Raw genomic sequence first — 18485 nt, 5'->3', positions numbered from 1 at the left:
TGAATGATCCCTGAACCCCAGAGCATTTCTTGGTTCCAGAGGGAATGTGTCCACCTCCAGTGCAGACACAGCAAGAACAGGAGTCCTGCTGGCCTGCTGCCAGAGTGACTTCCTCATCCCGAGGTGGCCGCTGTTCGGCTAGGTTCTGAGCAGTCTTGTGGATGCCACGACCGGTCTCTGGCTGTGGATCGAGAGGGGATGATGCGAGTTCTTTAGTGCTGCATTTGGCCAAGAGTTACATTTATTTGGCCCTCGGGTTATATCTCCATGGCCAATTCACATACACAGTCACTTTCTGGGTATAAGTGGGACCTAGGAACACTTTAAATATTATTATTATTGTTATTATTTAAGTAGACTTCACACCCAGCACGGAGCCCAACGCAAGGCTTGAATTCACGACCCCGAGATCAAGACCTGAGCTGAGATCACAAGTCGGACACTTGGCAGACAGGGGGCAGAGACAGAATCCCAAGCAGGCTCTGTGCTGTAAGGGCAGAGCCCGACACAGGGCTCAAACACACAATCAGTGAGATCACGACCTGAGCCGAGGTCAGGAGTGGGACGCTTGACCAACTGAGCCACCCAGGCTCCCCCAGGAAGTGAAATTTTAAAAAAGGAGAGACAGAAATCCAACTCAAACTACTAGAAGCTAAAAAGGAGGCCGTGTTGCCTTATACGGTTGGGAAGGCGGCTGAACTGTGTTTCTCCAAAATATGTGTCTTGAAGCCCTAATGTCCAGTGCCTCAGAATGTGACTGTATGTGGAGAGAGAGCCTTTAAGGAAGTGAAGTGAAAGAGGCCATTAGGGTGGGCCCTGAGCCAATCTGAGTGGAGTCCTTATAAGAGGAAATTCAGACACAGAGAGACAACAGGGATGGGCACACACTGAAAAAAGATCACGTGAAGATGCAGCGAGAAGGCGGCCATCTGCAAGCCAAGGAGAGAGGCCTCAGAAGAAACCACACTTGCCAGCATCTTGATCTGCGACTTCTAGACTCCAGGACTATGAAAAACTAAGTTTCTATTCTTTAGGTCACCCGGTCTGTGTTATTTTATTGTAGCAGTTCTAGCAAACTATTACAGAACATTCTGTAAAATCTGTAATATCCTTTTAAAGTATCCTAAGGGGCACCTGGGTGGCTCAGTCGGTTATGCGTCTGACTCTTGGTTTCAGCTCAGGTCAGGATCTGAGAGTTCTTGGGAAGGAACCCCACGGTGAGATCGAGTCTTGCGCTGGGCTCTGCAGAGAAAGCACAGGGCCTGCTTGGGGTTTTCTCTCTCCCTCTCTCTCTGCCCCTCTTCTGCTCTCTCGCTCTCCCAAAATAAATAAGCTTAAAAAAATAAAGTATCCTAAAATAACCATTGAGGTAAATTTATGTTGTTTTCATATTTTCACTATTATAAGCAATGTTTCAATGAACAGGAAATTGGATATTTTATGGGGGGGCGGGGTAGGCTCTACACCCAATGTGGGGCTCGAGCTCACAACCCCAAGATCAAGAGTCACTTGCTCTACCGACTGAGCCGACCAGGTGCCCCCTCTTAGACATATTTTTCATTAAGTAAGAATAGTTGAGGGGCACCAGGTGGCTAATCCAACTCTTGGTCTCGGGGTCCCAAGTTCGAGCCCCACCTTGGGCATGGAGCCTACTTAAAAAAAAATTATAAGGGGCGCCTGGGTGGCTCAGTCGGTTAAGCGTCTGACTTCAGCTCAGGTCATGATCTCATGGTCCGTGAGTTCAAGCCCCGCATCGGGCTCTGTGCTGACAGCTCAGAGCCTGGAGCCTGTTTCAGATTCTGTGTCTCCCTCTTTCTCTGACCCTCCCCTGTTCATGCTGTCTCTCTGTCTCAAAAATAAATAAATGTTAAAAAAAATTTAAAAAAATTATAATTGGATTAATTTCCTCTATTGCACTCTGAAGAAATCTGTGTCTGCTCTCAAGGTCAAGCCTAGTGATACACTCACAAATTGTCACTTTGGTGGCATTATTTCTATTGTTCTCAAAGAACACAACTTTCTGGTAACTTCAAGCTGATTATAATATGATGAAGTGAATTCATTTATTCTAGATCGGTTACATTTCACATTCCCAGTGTGAGGATTAGCCCCCGTCCCCTCCACTAGATCTGAGAATTACTCTGGGCTCTTCCTTAGAGGGGAGAAGATATTCAGGTTCCCTTGATAAAAATTTGGAGAATATCCTTGTCTCATAAGTAGTACGCTTTGCTCTGAGGGTGCTGTTTCTCGATTCTGTTCCCCATTCTTGGGGATGCACCACCACAAAGTAGGAAATAAGCATGGGTATAAATCTGAGTTAGAGGAGGAGCTGGCAACAATCCCAGAGCCAGTGTAGGATATTTAACCCATCCCACTGTGACTCAGGTATTCAGGCTCCATTAGTTTCTGCCAGGAGAGAGTCTTTGTAATACCATAATTTAAAATAAATATATATGCTTGGTCCTCACCCCTCGGACCCTGAGCTCTTAAAACCCTTGGAATTTCCTAAGTGATCGGAATGATCAAGGTGCCTTTTGTTCTGTTGATGGGTGGCTTGTGGACCACACCTCAGGATGGGAGCTGCTTACTGTGAAAACCAACCACGGGATTACAGGGTTGGAACTTTTTTCCATCCCCTAGCCTCTGGGGAGAGGAAAGTGATGGAGGATGAATCAATCACCAATAGCCAGTGATTTAATCAATCGTTTTATGCTATGAAGCCTCCATAAAAGCCTAAAAGGACAGGGTTCAGAGAGCATCAGAGCTGGTGAACACGTGGAGATTTGGGGAAAGTGATACCCGAGATACCCTCGGAAGCTCCAAGCCTTTTCCCTGTACTTTGCCCTATGCATCTTTTCCATCTGGCGGTTCCTAAGTAGTTATATCCTTTTGTAATGAACTGGTATCTGGTAAGCAAAAGAAAAAAAAAAAAAGAGTCGGACACTTAACCGACTGAGCCACCCAGGCGCCCCTAAATATTATTATTACCTCCTGCTTCCCCTGTGACCTAATTTACTGGGTAACTATTTGGATCTAATTATTTAAAAACAAAAATTTTTTTTTTAACGTTCATTTCCGAGACAGAGAGAGAGCACGGGTGGGGGAAGGGCAGAGAGACAGAGAATCACAGAATCACAGACAGAGACGCAGAAGCCGAAGCAGGCTCCAGGCTCCCAGCGGTCAACACAGAGCCCGACGCGGGGCTCGAACTCAATGGACCAAGAGATCATGCCCTGAGCCGAAGTCGGACGCTCCACTGACGGAGCCACCCAGGCGCCCCGATGCGACCTAATTATTAAACGGCAATTATTCCACTCTTTCCAACCTCACAGCTCTTGTGGTACCCATCTTGAAGAAAAGTGCTCGCACCTGTCTTTCTACCAAGCCTCCCTCGGTGTGTGATTACACGTTGTGATTACACAATGTCGTCTGTTCCTACTCGTGCTATGTTGTAACTGACGGCACTCCCTGCTTTCAGTCGAGGGAGGAATCCACAAGCTTCATATTCTACATGACAGTCCTACTGGACCCCTAACACTGGAGCAGAGAGCACCTTGCATCACTCACAAGGTTTTTAAAAAAGTGTGGTCTAGAGGTAACGTACAAAGAACACGTGGGGGGGCACCTGGGCGGCTCAGTCGGTAGAGCATCCGGCTTCAGCTCAGGTCATGATCTCAGGGTTCGTGAGTTCGAGCCCCACGTTGGGCTCTCTGCTCCCAGCACAGAGCCCGCCTCAGAGTCTCTGTCTCCCTCTCTCTGCCCCTCCCCCAGCTCACACATGCCCTCTCTCTCCTCTCTCTCTCTCTCAAAAATAAATAAACTTAAAATAAAAAGGGAGACATTAAAAAAAAAAGGAGTACACTTGTCAGAAACAGAAACTGTAACAGAGAGAAGTTGTATCTGTGGTGGAAATCAGTTGCGTTTGCCTGATTGCTCCTTCGACTCTCATGGAACCCTAATTTTCTTTTTGGGAACCACTCCTCCCCCACTCTTAGTCCACATGGTTTGGGCAAGGCCGGTCCTATCCTACGTCTGTTCTCAAGGGGTGGGAATCTGACCCAAGTCTGGCCAGATGACTGAAACCCCCTGGCTGAAGTGACTGGTTCAAGGATCAGCACATGACCCAGGTAGGGCCGATGAAAGCCCAACCTGAGATTTTCTGCCAGAATCACGGGGAGAGAGGCACCCTCTTTCTGTTGGGAATGTCATCTACAGAGAGAAGAGCCAAGAGATAGATTCTTGAAGATTTTTTGAGCGCCTTGATCCAGCTGTGCCTGAAGCCCAAACTACTGATGATCTTTCAGGAGCCAGAATATACCTATTTTCTCTTTAAGTCAGTTTGAGTTGGCTGTTGATTTTTGGCTATTTGTCAGAATACAGTACACTAATCCGTAGTGTTAGAGTGTTACATTACACTAGAGACATTACACTCAAAGACCGGCCAACAGGCAGACAGATGATCTCTGATAATTAGGAACTTCTTCCCACCTCTTTGCAGGGCAGAGCCGCCCCACCCCTCCCTGTTGGGCCCCACCCCTCCCTGTGGGTTGCTTTGCATGTGCCTGATGCCTCCAGGGCAGGGAGCCAGTATGGCAGGCTGCAAATGTTACAAAACGTCTCGGGAAAACGGCATTGTTCCCAATTTATGTTTTTGCTTCCTTTCCCGTCTCTTGCATTTTCGCTTTTATTTAAGGCTGTGTTCAGTGTTGTAATTACTTTTTTAATCGGTAACGTCTGTGTCTGGGGCGTGTGGCTTCCCTGCCGTTGCCGGGGTCTGGCGCTGTAAACAAACATTGGCACTTTCGCTGGGAGGCTCCCGCTGAAATATTGCCCTAAATAAATAAAAGGCAAATTAGATATTGGAAAATAACTTTAAATTACATTTGAATTCTTGGGGAATTACATATTACATCTGCATTCGGGACAGATGAGTTCACCATGAATAATACGTCTGGAATGAGCACCGAGAGAGGAGAGCCATGCTGGGCATTGGGAGGAGGGGGAACCGAAGCAGGTCTTTCCAAGGATACTGAGGCATAAAACAGAGGGGGCTTCCCGAGGGGCAGTCACGGAAATGGGGAGAGCGGAATGTGTGCGTCCTCAGAAACCTTGGACACGCCTGACGGATCTGCCAGAGAAATGGGGGCTCCCTGGATGGAAAGCCACTAGGTTCACTTAACTAGGTGATTTCCCTGTGGATGCAAGGGGCTGCTGACATTACCGGGTCCCTACGATGTCCCTGTGACGTCCCTACGATGTACGTGGTTGCCAGCTTTGGTGACAGGGGCCTGGGTACCAAGGCTGGTTTTCTCACTAACGCTGCTGACCAGTGGGTAGACTTCTGTCTCCTGACTCGGTCACTGAGGCATTTCGGGGCAGGGAGGGATATATGTCTTAACAGCAAGGGCTTTGGCATCAGTCTGACTTGGGTTCAAATCCCTGTTCTGCCACTTCCAACCGGGTGCCTTCGGCCAAGTCACTTACCTCGCCAGGCCTCAGTTTCTTTAGCTGTAAAATGGGGAGCATACCAATAGTAGCTTGTCTCTAAGAGTTGCTGAAGGATTAAACGTGACAGTGGATTTTGCTCGCTTAGCATGAAGTGTGCTCACCGAATGGTAACGAAAATAATTCAGTCTTGTTATCTGTACAACCGTCTGGTGTAAGAGGACGTTAACATCGAGATTCTAATTAGGCACCGAGATAAAATGGATGTGCGCTTTCCCAGTGAGGTGTCCCTGCACCATAGGCGGACTCTTGGGAAGGTGTAGCCCAGCTCCCAACCACCCCACCTGCTTCAGAAGGAGGACAGGCTTGGGCCCTGCAGGCTCAGGGATTGGTGAGCCCGGCCTGGGTGGTTCAGCCACTCGTCCCCCCAGAGGATGCCTTCGGTGGGGAACCTGCCCTCTCGCCCCAGTCGCTGTCAACCAGCTGAACAAATTCGATGCCCAGGCCACCCTCCAGAACAATGGAAGGAGACTCTTCCGGGGCAGGGCCTGGGCATCAGCAGTTTCTCCTTTTTTCTTCCTTTTCTCTCTCTTCGAACAATGCAGTACCTTTTAGTATATTCAGAGTTGTGCATATACATCACCACCAGTTTTTCCGTTTCCTTCAGACATGATGGGCACACGGCACTGTGTGTTCATGGCATAGAATGTCATGACTTGGTCGATGTATACTGTGTAATATCACCCCAATAGCTGTAGTTCACCCCCATCACGTCATCGAGATGCAAAAAGGAAAAGGGGAAAAATGTTTACCAGTAGTCATTTAAAGTCACCCCATTTTTGGGGTGCCTGGCTGGCTCGGTCGGGGGGCGGTGTGACCCTTGATCTTGGGGTTGTGAGTTCGAGCCCCACGTTGGGTGTAGAGATTACTTAAAAATAAAATCTTTAAGGGGCGCCTGGGTGGCTTGGTTGGTTGAATGTCCGACTTCAGCTCAGGTCACGATCTCGCGGTCCGTGAGTTCGAGCCCCGTGTCGGGCTCTGTGCTGACGGCTCAGAGCCTGGAGCCTGTTTCAGATTCTGTGTCTCCCTCTCTCTCTTCTCCTACCCTATTCATGCTCTGTCTCTCTCTGTCTCAAAAATAAATAAACGTTAAAAAAAAATCTTTAAAAGAACGTAAGTAGGGGCTCGTGGGTGGCTCAGTCGGTTAAGCCTCTGACTCTTGATTTCGGCTCAGGTCATGATCTCATGGTCATGAGATCGAGCCCTGAATGGGGCTCCAGGCTGGGCATGGAACCTGCTTAAGATTCTCTCTCCCTCTCTCTCTGCCCCTCCTCTGCTTGTGCTCCCTCCCTCCCTCTCTAAATAAATACATAAACAAATAAAATCATTTTCATTGCTGTAAAATGTCATGCATCTCTTAGCTGTCACTCCCCAGTGCGCCCCCCCCCCCATCTTCCCCTGTCCCCCTGCCCCTAGCCACAGGCCACAAGGAAACTACCTTCTCTGTAGATTTGTCTATTCTGGCAATTTCACATAAATGGGATCATCCAGTACGTGGTCCTTTGAGCCTGGCTTCTTTCACTGAGCATCATGTTTACAAGGTTCATAGGATGAATCAGAACTTCATTTTTTCTTTTCTTTTTTTTTTGGCTGGATAATATTTTACTATATGGATATACCACATTTCATTTATTCGTTGATCAGCTGATGGAAACTTGGGCTGTTTCCACTATACCCTCAGCAGCATTCCTCTATGAGATTTTGTGGGGACACCTGGTTTCCTCTCTCTTGGGGACAGCCCTCAGGTGGCATAGCTGGGTCCCCTGGTGACTCGATGTTGACCGTTTTGCAGAATGCTTCCCGAAGTGGCCTCCCTGCTCTACGTTCCTTCCGGCAGGGTGAGAGGGTCCCTATCTCGTCACATTCTCACCAGCACCTGTTACTGTCTATCTTTTGGATCCTAGCCTTCCTGGTGGGTGTGAGGTGCTCTCTGCCTGTGGTTTTAGTTTGCGTTTCCCTCATGGATAATGCTGTTGAGAATCTTTTCACGGGCTTCCTGGCCATTTGCCTACCTTCTTTGGAGAAATGTCTATTCAGACTGTTGGCCCATTTTAAAATGGGGTTACTATGGGGCGCCTAGGTGGCGCAGTCGGTTAAGCGTCCGGCTTCAGCCAGGTCACGATCTCACGGTCCATGAGTTCGAGCCCCGCGTCAGGCTCTGGGCTGAAGGCTCTGGGCTTATGGCTCAGAGCCTGGAGCCTGTTTCCGATTCTGTGTCTCCCTCTCTCTCTGTCCCTCCCCCGTTCATGCTCTGTCTCTCTCTGTCCCAAAAATAAATAAAAACGTTGAAAAAAAAATCTAAAAAAAAAATGGGGTTACTCATGTTTTTATTATTGAGTTGTGAACGTTCTTTATATACTCTAGGTACGAGTCAGACATGGAATTGGTATTCATTTTCTCCCATTCTGCGGGTGGTCTTTTCCCTTTATTTGACAGTGTCCTTACAAGCACAACGTTTTTAATTTTGATGAAGTCCGATTCATCTGTTTTGTTGTTGTTACTGTGATTTTGGTGTCACATCTCAGATCCAAATCCAAGACCACAAAGATTTCTCTCACGTTTCTTCAAGAAAATTTTTTTTAATGTTTATTTATTTTTGAGAGAGACAGAGTGTGAGCAGGGGAGGGGCAGAGAGCGAGGGAGACACAGAATCCGAAGCAGGCTCCAGGCTCCGAGCTGTCAGCGCAGAGCCCAATGCGGGGCTCGAACTCACAGACCGCGAGATCATGACCTGAGCCGAAGTCGGACGCTCAAGCGACTGAGCCACCCAGGTGCAACCCCCCCCCCCAAATTTTTTAAAAATATTTATGTTTGAGAGACACAGTGCAAGCAGGGGAGGGGCAGAGAGAGAGGGAGACACAGACTATGAAGCAGGCTCCAGGCTCTGAGCTGTCAGCACAGAGCCCGATGCAGGGCTCGAACTCACAAACTCATGACCTGACCTGAAGTCAGACGCTCAACCAACTGAGCCACCCAGGCGCCCCTATTACATGTGTTTTTTAAAGCTCCCTAGATGGTTCCAATGTGCAGCCAAAACTTCATGATGATGTCAACAGCACACATGGCTTCAGCGATTTTATGCCAGGTTCTGGCTTATCTTAGTTATTCCTTATAATGATCCCAAGGGCTGCAGGACCCAGGGGCTTTTTATAGGTGAGGAAGCTGGGGTTCCCTTGGCACACAGACAGCAAGTGGGAGAGCTCAGATCTCGACGGCAGGCCGTGACTCCACAGCCTTGCCTCTTAATGCTCTGCGTTAGGTTCCTCACCTTTCCGAGCACAAGCCTGTCAAATCGCCCGTAAGTCATGGTGCACGCAGTTCCCTTTGCCTGGAACCCTCCCTTCCACCCCCATCTCCATTTTAGCATTTGGTAACTTTGCTCTTAACTTTTCGATCATCAGCGTGGTGGCACCTCCTTTCAATGGCTTTCCCTGAGTCTCTTCTTATCACTCTCAGCAGGAATTAAGCTGGCATTCCTGTCCTGGGCTCTCTGTGCTGCGGGGCCTGCCTCTCATACAGCATGTATCCTCTATTACGATCAGCAGCGTGGCCACTTTAAAACACTCATCCGTCTGCTTGAATCATGGCTGGCTTGCGGAGCAAATGACAGTCCGTGGCTTCCAAGGCTGAGTCAACCGTGGCCATGCAGCTTCTGCTGGGATCACCAGAACAATTGCTCCTGGAGCCCTGAGCCCCCTTGTAGGAAGTCCAGTGACCCTGCGACTGCCCTGCTGGAGAGGCCACATGTTAAGGACTCTGGTTGACAGTCTCACCTAAGCCTGTTCTTCAACCCTCCCAGCAAGGGCACCAGAGCTGGGAGTGAAGAAGCCAACGTGGAAGTGGATCCTTCTGCCCCCATCATTCGGGTTGTCCCCAACGAGGCCTCAGATATCAGGGAACAGAGAAGATCCCTCCATCCCTCCATCCACTCTTTCCAAATTCCTGACCCACAGAATCCGTCAGCATACTAGTTCTCGTTTTCTGCCTCTGAGTTTCTGAGTGGTAAACTACGCTGCAGTAGACAACCCCAGCAACTGGCTTGTGTATCTGTTTTCTCCCGCTAGAACATGAACTCTCTGAAGTCAAGGTATTCATCTTTCTATGACTCGTTCCCAGTACATGGCCGACTCAGGATAGGTGCTTTTTTTTTTTTTTTTTTAAACATTTTAATTAATTTATTTATTTTTGAGACAGGGAGAGACAGAGCATGAACAGGGGAGGGTCAGAGAGAGGGAGACACAGAATCTGAAACAGGCTCCAGGCTCTGAGCTGTCTGTCAGCACAGAGCCCGACGCGGGGGGGCTCGAACTCACGGACTGCGAGATCATGACCTGAGCCGAAGTCGGATGCTCAACCGACTGAGCCACCCAGGCGCCCCAGGATAGGTGCTTTTTAAGGGGCGTTGAGCAAACTAACGAAGTTGTGTATGGTCCAAATCGTGCTGAGTGAGGCTTTGCTGAGAATCTGTCCCACTAACATGACAGCTGTGCCCCAGACTGGACTGTGGGAGTTACACGTGCACACACCTGGAGTCCCAGAACTTTCCTTTCTAGGGATTTATCCTTTAGCTACCCATTTACATGCCAAATGGAGTACACGCAGTGATGCTCATCACAGTGTTGTTTGTAAGAGCAAACGTACCCGTGAAATTATTCATAAAAAGTATTAGCAGGAAGGGGAACCCTGGCTGGGGATGAAGGTGAGTTTTCACTGGATGTTCCGTAACCCTTTTTGAATTTTGAAGCATGTATTCCCTCTTCTAAAATAAATATTAATATATGTGCTGCGCACACAGTTTGACTTGGAACAGAATTAATATTCTTCTTTAAATAGACTCAATTTTTTAAAATAAATAAATTTCCTGAAAAGGGAAGCTTACTCTGCCACATCCCACAGGGAAAATTGGCATCATTTGCCACAGAGAGGAGATAATCATGAGACTGAGCGTGTTGGGAACAAACACTCTTTCGTAGGCTTAGTGAAACGTCCTGCTCGCTTCTGCAGGCTCTGAGTCCGAGGCCAGCCCTTTACTGATTGATAAAGGAGATTAGCCGTGTCAGAGAGATGCAAGAGGCGTGTTATCACCCAGCTCGGGCCAGATGGTTGGGGTTGCGTGACTCGTTCTGGCCAACGGCCCGTGTGTGGAAGCTTCCAGTGCCCCTTTTGGGTTCTGGCAGTAGGCGGCTGGTATTCCCCTCCCATCTCTCTTTTGCTTGTAGGCCGTGTGCTCCAGAAATCAGAGCTGCAGGGGCATCCAGACTTGGCATGGGCGAGAAAGGACCGTATTATGTCAGGGCACTGAGATATCGGGGCTTACTTGTTCTGCGGCATGGCGTAGGCTGTTCTGACTGCTGTAGACTTGGGGAAATGCCATCTTTGAAGAGCTCTTTATTAGAGTTAGACTTCCAGAACCACACCGCCTTCCCAGCTGGGCCCCTTATTTTCTTCTCCTCTGTCTCTCCTCCTCTCTTCCCCGTACATTCCGCTAACAGGCTGCCTCTGATTGCTCACCATCACTCTTGGCTTTGCCTACAGACTCACGGTCCATTAAGCTTCAGAGAGGCCTCTGCATTATTTTAGTCGGGCTGGTTCCCCAGTGGGAGTCACCTCCCCACACCTCTGATAGGACCTGCTTGCATACTTGCCGAGACAAGAGGCTCACTCCCTCTCAAGGTGGTTCCTTCCCTCACTGGGCAACTCTGTCCACGAGGAGCTTCTTGGGATCCATCAGACAACACTTTCGCCTCTGGCCATTTCTTCTTGCCCCCATCCAGAGTCCCACAGAATGGCTGTCCCTGACCCAGGACAAGCCTTGGAAACCCAAAGCCCCTCAAAATTTCTCTTTTCCAGGCGTTCTCTTCCAGGGCGCAAGGAAGACACATCCTGTGGGGCTCTTGGCCATGTGCCCTGCGGTGGGAATACATCCAAGTCTTGCGTCCAAGACTTTGTCATAGCTTGCCATTTGAGCCCCACTCTCCTGGGTGGAGGGAACTAAATCTCAGTCTGTTTAGAATTCCTTCTTTGTTGTGGGATTGCTTTCAAGTTCTGCATGTGGGGAGGATCAAGGGGTTGGAGAGGGAAACATATCATCCATGGGGATTCTCTGCAAGTCCTGGAGGGCCGGCCACATGTGCTGCTGTGGCTATATGGGCTCCTAGCCAAAGGTGAGGGCTACTTCTCACCATCCCTGTGTGCTGACTTCTGGGTGTGTGGGGATCAGGTGGGCTCTTCATGCTACACTCTGTGAGAAGCCACAGGAAAGCCAGTGAGCCTTTCCAAGGCTTTCCGAGGTCCTTCACCACGTCCCCCTTGCTCTGGACGCCTGGGACCCGTTCTGTGGCTTCTCTCTGTGCTTCTTTGTGGAGGGCCCTCCAGACCTTTCTCAGCCTAGAATGCCCCACTGAGCCAGCCTCTCAGACTCTGCCCGGGAACGGGGTGTAAGGTAGGATGCAGCGGGAGGGAGGGACTCAAATCAGAGGGCTGAAAGCTGTCTCAGCAGGAAGGAACCAAAGCAGTGAAGGAATGTGGTTTTGCAGAACCCACAGTTCCAGCCCAGGAGATGTCTTGCCTGGTATAGCCCTTATGTGAGCCAGTTTGGGCCAGACTGGAGCTAGGACCTGTGCAGAAGCCTGCCCTGAATTATCCTGGAGTTCTCTTTAGCCCATTGTAATACTAAGCTCTCCTCCTATGGCCATGTTTCCGCTAGGTTTTGCACATACGATGTATACATTAGCATGTCGACGTGCTGGGCAGGCATGGTTGAACCAAAGTGTTTAAGTCATAGAATGTGTATAAGTTCCTTAATGCATAGGAAAGCTCCCTGCCCCTGCCCCCTAATACACTGAATAAAAGCTTCCTGTACTAATCCCACAGGGAGATATGGTGCTTGGAGACCTATCTCCCTGTCTCCTTACTTGTAACAAGTAATAAAGAGTTCCTTGCTTCCAACGCTTCCTTGGGTTGTGTTCAATTTAATGTACCCCAAGTGGTGAGGCCCTTGGGTCTGGTTACAGTGGCACAGATCTGCCTATTTCCCCCACCTGGGGCTCAGCCAGGACCCCCTTTCTCAGGGACACGGCAACCTCACATTCCCTTTGCTTTCTGTCCAATCCTTCTTCCCCAGTCATGGTGCCCGGGGCAGGGGGTAGGGGCGGGCGGCGTAGGAAGCCCTACTTACCCCGTCCCATTCATCCTCACAAGGACCCCTTTTATAGCAGATGGTGAAACTGAGGTCCAGGGAAAGTGAAGGGTATAGCAGAGCCAGGGTTTAAACCCAGATGTGTCTGCAATATCCAGGCATTTCTCCAGGAATCACACCTGGGAATGTCAGTGCACTGCTGGAGTTCTGGGGTCCTGAGAGGATGCGCGGGGAGGTTTGAGGCAATAAAGCCACCATCACATCCTTTAAAAGACACTCAAGTGTTCCCTCTGATTCCAGAGGCTTCAGAGCTGGTGTCCTCAGGCCCTCCTTCTAAGTGAACAGGCAGCTCGTGCATTAATTCCATAAACATTTGCCGAGTTTCTCCCATGTTCCAGGTGTGGCAGGGGTTGGTGCTACAGCAGTGAACAGAAAAACCTGCCCTAGGGCGCCTGGGTGGCTCAGTCGGTTAAGCATCCACCTCTTCATCTCCGCTCAGGTCATGATCTCAGGTTTCCTGGGTTCCAGCCCCGCACCCGGCTCTGTGCTGAAGGCACAGATTCTGTCTCAGCCTCTCTCTCTGCTGCTCCCCTGTTGTGCGCTCTCTCTCTCTCTCAAAATAAATAAATAAATAACCTTAAAAAAAGCCCTGCCCTTGGGGATTAAACAGTTTTATAGATGGAAATAGACAAGACCCCCAGGCCAACAAATAAATGAGGGGACTATTTATAAATAAAATTCAGCCTAGTAAATGTGAAGATCCAGTTGACTTTATTAAATGATTGATGAATCAGGAGGCATCCCATCTAGCAAGTGGAGGGGAGCAAGGAAAGCATCATCTAAGCAAGGAATGTCCTCCTAAGGGGGGCGGAAAGGGGCCGCCAGTCTTGACCAGGAAATTCCACGTTGACTAGTTAAAGGTTACGTTCCTGGAGGGTCGAAACTGCAGTTAGGTTAGGCAGGTATTAAGTCTTGGTTTGCTCAGAAGGCTAAGTGATGCCATTTAGAGGCTGTGGGTTTTTTTTGTTTTTTTTTTAAACAGGTCTCAATTTTGGATCGGTACAAGTCTGAAGGAAATTAATTAGGCTGTGTGATATTATGATATATCATAATCAGATACACACACACACACACACACACACACACACACACACACACATATAACTTGGTCTTTGTCCTCAGTTCCTAGCACAGAGCTCTTAAGACCCTTATAATTTATTGAGTGACACAGTGCTAGTCCCCCATCCGGTCTTGGTCCCCAGTTCCTAAAGAACTTCTAAGAGCCTTGGAATCTCTGCAGTGATAACAGTTTTTTTTTTTTTTTTTTTTTTTGTATGCTGATGAATGGCTGGAGGGAGGACCTGATTCTTCCACAATGGGGGCTGCTTACCTACATGACCAAGGCCAGACTACACGGTTGGAAGTTTGAGCCCCACCCCCTGACCTCTCAGGAGAGGGAGGACTGGAGATGGCGTCCAATCACCAATAAATAGCTAATGATTTAATCAACTGTGCCTGTGTGACGGAACCTCCATAAAAACCTGAATAATGGGGTCTGGGGAGCTTCCAGGGGGGTGATCACGTCAAGGTGCCAGGAGGGGGGACAAGCCTGGAGAGGGCTTGGATTCTCCATGCACCTGCCGTACCTCACACTATGTATCTCTTCCATCTGGCCGTTACTGAGTTGTATCCTTTTATAAGAAACCAGGCATCTAGTAAGGAAGCTGTTTTCGGGGGGGTTGTGTGAGTCATTCTAGCAAATTCTGAAAACTGAGGAGGGGCCGTGGGAACTCCTGATTTATAGCCCATCTGCCGGAAGTACAGGAGGCCCGGGACTTGCCCCTGGCGTCTGATGTGGGGAGTCTTGTGGGACGGAGACCTTGATCCGTGGGGTCTGTGCCAACTGCGGGTGGTTAGCGTCAGAGCTGGGCTGAAATGTAGGACACCGGGATGGAGAATTGGTTGTTGGTGGGGAAAAAACTCCACACATCTTGGTGTTCAAAGTGTTTGGAGTGAAAAACAGAGGGTGACAGGTGGTTAGGGAAAGCCTCCCGGAACAGTGACACTTGGGCTGAGACCAGCTGTGTGAAAAATCCAGGCACAGCATCCCGGGCTGGAGAGAACAGCAAGTATGGTGGCATCGAGGAAGCCACAAGCTGGATGTGGCCAGAGGGTGGTGAGTAAGAAAGGGACGGAGGGCCAGGCAGGGGCTAGATCATAGGGGCCTTAGTACCTATCAGTTGCTGTGCCGGCAGGAAACAGGAAGCACGCCCAGGGGAACTTGATAAAGGGACTGGTTACAAGGGTCTGGGTGGGGTTGAAGGATGTTAACACAAAGTGACAAGCTCCCTGGGATCAGCAGCCGGGGCACCCTGGTGGCCACCCCTAGTCCTGAGGGGGCCATGGAGGAGCAGTTAAGGGAACCCAGGCGTTGTTGTACCTGTAGGAGGTCACCTGCAGCTTTCATCAAGAAGGGGGCCTGGTCACCGCCAACCTTTGGCCAAGCAGAGAGGAGGCTGGGGGGTAATGCCCCCACCTCTCTCTGCCCCTGCCCCCTGGTCTGCTGGCACCCCCTATTGACCGAATCCCCCAGAAGCCAGAGGGCAAAGGCTGATGTACTCCCTTCAGCTCTGCCTCTGGGGTACCAGACAGGTGTCAAAGATGGGGAGTTATCTGGTGGACAAACAGGAAATACCCAGCACAGCCGTGGAAGCGGTGGCAGCCAAGTGCGTATTATTCTGAGTTCATTGAGAAGCCACCAAGGGCTCTGAACTGGGCAATGGCCCAATTTGGAAGTCCGCTGGCCTCTCTGGCTGCTCTCTGGGGAGTGGGTACAGCGGGGAGGCGCAGGGCAGGGAGAGCAGTTTGGAGGCTGTTCTTGTTGTCCAGTGGGTGACAACGGTAGCTGGGACCAGGGAGGGGGCAGTGAGGGCAGACAGAAGAGCGGGGCTCAGGGTTATACTCGACTTAAACTGGACAGGGATTGCTGGTGGATTGGCTGTGGGGAGGGGTGAGGCCACATGACGAGGGAGCCTGAGGCAGAGAATAACAGACGACTTAGAGCTCAGAAAGCTCAGGTGACACCCTCTGGACTTGTCCCTTTTGCCCACCCTTACCACGTCGTAGGGAAAGGAGACTTGGATGACAGCCTTAGGACAACTCTATGTGGCAGGTGTTTTTAGAACAAGTGAAGAATTCACACGTCAGAGAGGTTAAGATATCTGCCCAAGATCACACAGCAAGCAGGTACAGATGGGGATTTGGACGTGGGTCTGTCTGATTCACTGAGTACCCTGTGCAGGAAGATTTGATGGGGGTCTCTTGCCTTACGTGTCAGCCACACACTGGGGCTTGTGCTGCCCAGGGAGATCTGCCCTCGAGACAGGCTGCAAGTACATCACCAACCCGGCCACCTGTGGCATGCTGGAATTTGGGCAGAGAAGTGGCCCTGGCAGGAGTTATTGGGGTTTGTAAAACTATTATTATTATTACAGAATTGGGGAATGATGAGGAAAACTAACATCTATAAAGCTCCTTTATTTATTCATTCATCCTTGAGTTAAAAAATCCCTTTCTGGATTCCAGGCTTCTTGCTGGACAGGTCACTTGGATTATCTCATATCCCCCAAATGAACAACCCAGCTGAGGTGAGCTTCGTGCTTCACCCCTGTTTTGCGGGCCTCAGGGAATGAAGGCTCAGAGAGGGGAGTGACACATCCACCTCTTCCCTAAAGCACTTCCCACGGAGTCTCAGGCCAGCTGGGTGTCAGACTGTAGGGTGCTGGCCGTGGTTAGAAGCATGGTGCTGAAATCAGGGCACTTTGTTCAAATCCCGGCTCTCCTTTGATAGAGGCGTGACCTCAGTTTCCACCTGACCCATCTGTCAAATGGGTCAGTAACGGTATCTATCTGAAAGGCTGCTGCACGGATTGATGGAGACGAGGAATACAATTGAACAGAATAAGGGCTCAGGGCACCTTGACCATCACTGTGACCTCCGTTCCTGAAACCAGTGTCAATGCTTTGCGGGAGACTCTTCAGCCATCTCTGAGCTGCTTTAGCAGGTACCAGAGCTGTCACACCTGGTCGGGGGGACAGGTGCAGACGTTACACACGTCAGAGTGCAACAGGTGCAGTGGCAAAGGGTTCAGATAAGAGCGGTGACAACAGGGTCCCCCGACGCCAGCCCTCTTTAGTGTATCACCTCATGTCATTTATTCCCCAGCACTTATTAGGGTCCAAAATCAGCTTGTGTGCGTTCCTTGGTTGACTTGTCACCTGCCTCCACCACTAGGCACCCTGTCCACCACTGTCCCCTCGCTGTCCAGCAAGCACAGTGCCTGGCCTCAGCAGACACTCAGTAAATACTGACTGAATGCAGGAACGAGTTGTCGGGTGAAATGAAGCCCCACGTGTTAATGTCATGCCTCTGGGCACCAAGGAGGGAGAGAGGAGACAGGTGGGGAGGGGTCGGGTGGGCTCAGCCTCTGAGGCCCCCTGAACCTTGCACACTGCCTGGGTCATCAAGAACGCTGTCAGTGACTGCCCCCTGGGGCCTCTTCAGAGGCTGATTCCCAACACTCCCCCGCCAGCTCTGCAGCTATCTGAGGTCAGCTCCCAGGGTTCAAGGGAGAATTGCGTGTGGGGGTGGGATGAGGGTCTGGGCAGCCGACTATAGACAAGTGCCCTGGATAACCCTCTGGAGGCCTCAGTGTCTTTATCTGTAGGATGGGAACGGTCACAGCATCTCCTGTCAGCAGCATGGCAGAGCCCTTTAGATAGTGAGCTCTCTGGATGGTCCTTCATGACTTAAAACCTGGGCTCTGACACTTCCTGGCTCTGTGCCCTTAACTCCTCTGGGCCTCAGTTTCCTATCTGCCAAGCGGGACGAATATCACCAACCTCAAGGCTTCTGGCCGATAAAACAAGCTCCAGGTACCAAAGGTGCCTGGCAAAGAGAAAGCCCTCGGTCAGTATTAGCCGCGCCCCTTCAAGGGCCCCGGACCCAGCTCCCCCTCCCCCCCGCAACTCCCCGACCTCGGCCACCGCCAGGCCTGGGTGCTGCTCCTCCATGGGACCCTCTCTAAGCGGCGCCTCCAGCCTCCACTTTCCAAGATCTACCAGTGGCCGCTGGGCTGCAGCAAAGAGCTTCCCTCAGTGCTTCAGACGTGCCTCTGAAAAACAGGGAAAAACCTTCTCTGGATTGTTGCCTGCGGCAGACAGTTTAAATTAACTTAAACCGTTTCCTGCTCCCACCCCCATCTCGTTATCCTTTTTCACGGAGGCGAGAAGAGAAAACCTTTGCAGGAGAAGCCACGGGAGACGCTTCTCTCTCTCTTCCCTCCAGCGGATGCCAGACCGGGAGATGCTAAAGTTTGCAGCCGGCGCGCCGCGGCGGGAGCGCGCGGGCCGCGACCCCCGGGGCCGGTTGCTAGGGAACGCGCGGGGCGGGGCGGGGCGGGGCGGGGCGGCGGGGTGGGGGGGGGGCAGCGCGCGGGCCCGTGCGGCAGTGCCGCGCGCCGCCGCTAGGGTGCAGCAAGGCCCCGCGGATGCCCGGCGCCCGCTCCCGGTCGCGAATGCCGAGCACGTCCGGGCAAGGTGGCGGGAGGCACGAGCCGGCGGCGGCGCGGCGACCCGGGCGCGGCTCTGGCCTGCAGGGGCCGGAGGGCGCCGGCCTGAGACCCGTCTCTCCCGACCCTCGGCTCCCGCGGCCTGGTCCCCTGGGACCGGAGCTCGCCCAGGGCAGCGGCTCGCCGCCCTTTTGTCCGCGTTCATCTCTCCCGTAATTCATTAATTCGTGCTTTCTCTTTTCATCCCTTCAACGGCTCCCCACACTACTATT

At 50.9% G+C, this 18485-nt stretch overlaps 1 long non-coding RNA gene across 1 annotated transcript; it reads right to left on the bottom strand.

Annotated features, from left to right (window-relative positions):
- Positions 1-16179: 16179 nt before the first annotated feature.
- Positions 16180-18048, bottom strand: LOC113596725 (uncharacterized). Its single transcript, XR_003417533.2, has 4 exons — positions 17943-18048; positions 17681-17817; positions 17546-17591; positions 16180-16725 (listed from the first exon to the last, which is right to left on the bottom strand). It is a non-coding gene; the product is annotated as an uncharacterized LOC113596725 (long non-coding RNA).
- Positions 18049-18485: the final 437 nt, after the last annotated feature.

The sequence above is a fragment of the Acinonyx jubatus genome, chromosome E3 (genome assembly GCF_027475565.1).
Source record: "Acinonyx jubatus isolate Ajub_Pintada_27869175 chromosome E3, VMU_Ajub_asm_v1.0, whole genome shotgun sequence".
Classification (NCBI taxonomy): domain Eukaryota; kingdom Metazoa; phylum Chordata; class Mammalia; order Carnivora; family Felidae; genus Acinonyx; species Acinonyx jubatus.
The sequence above is the reverse complement of the archived record's forward strand: the minus strand, read 5'-3'. Positions and strand labels throughout refer to the sequence as shown.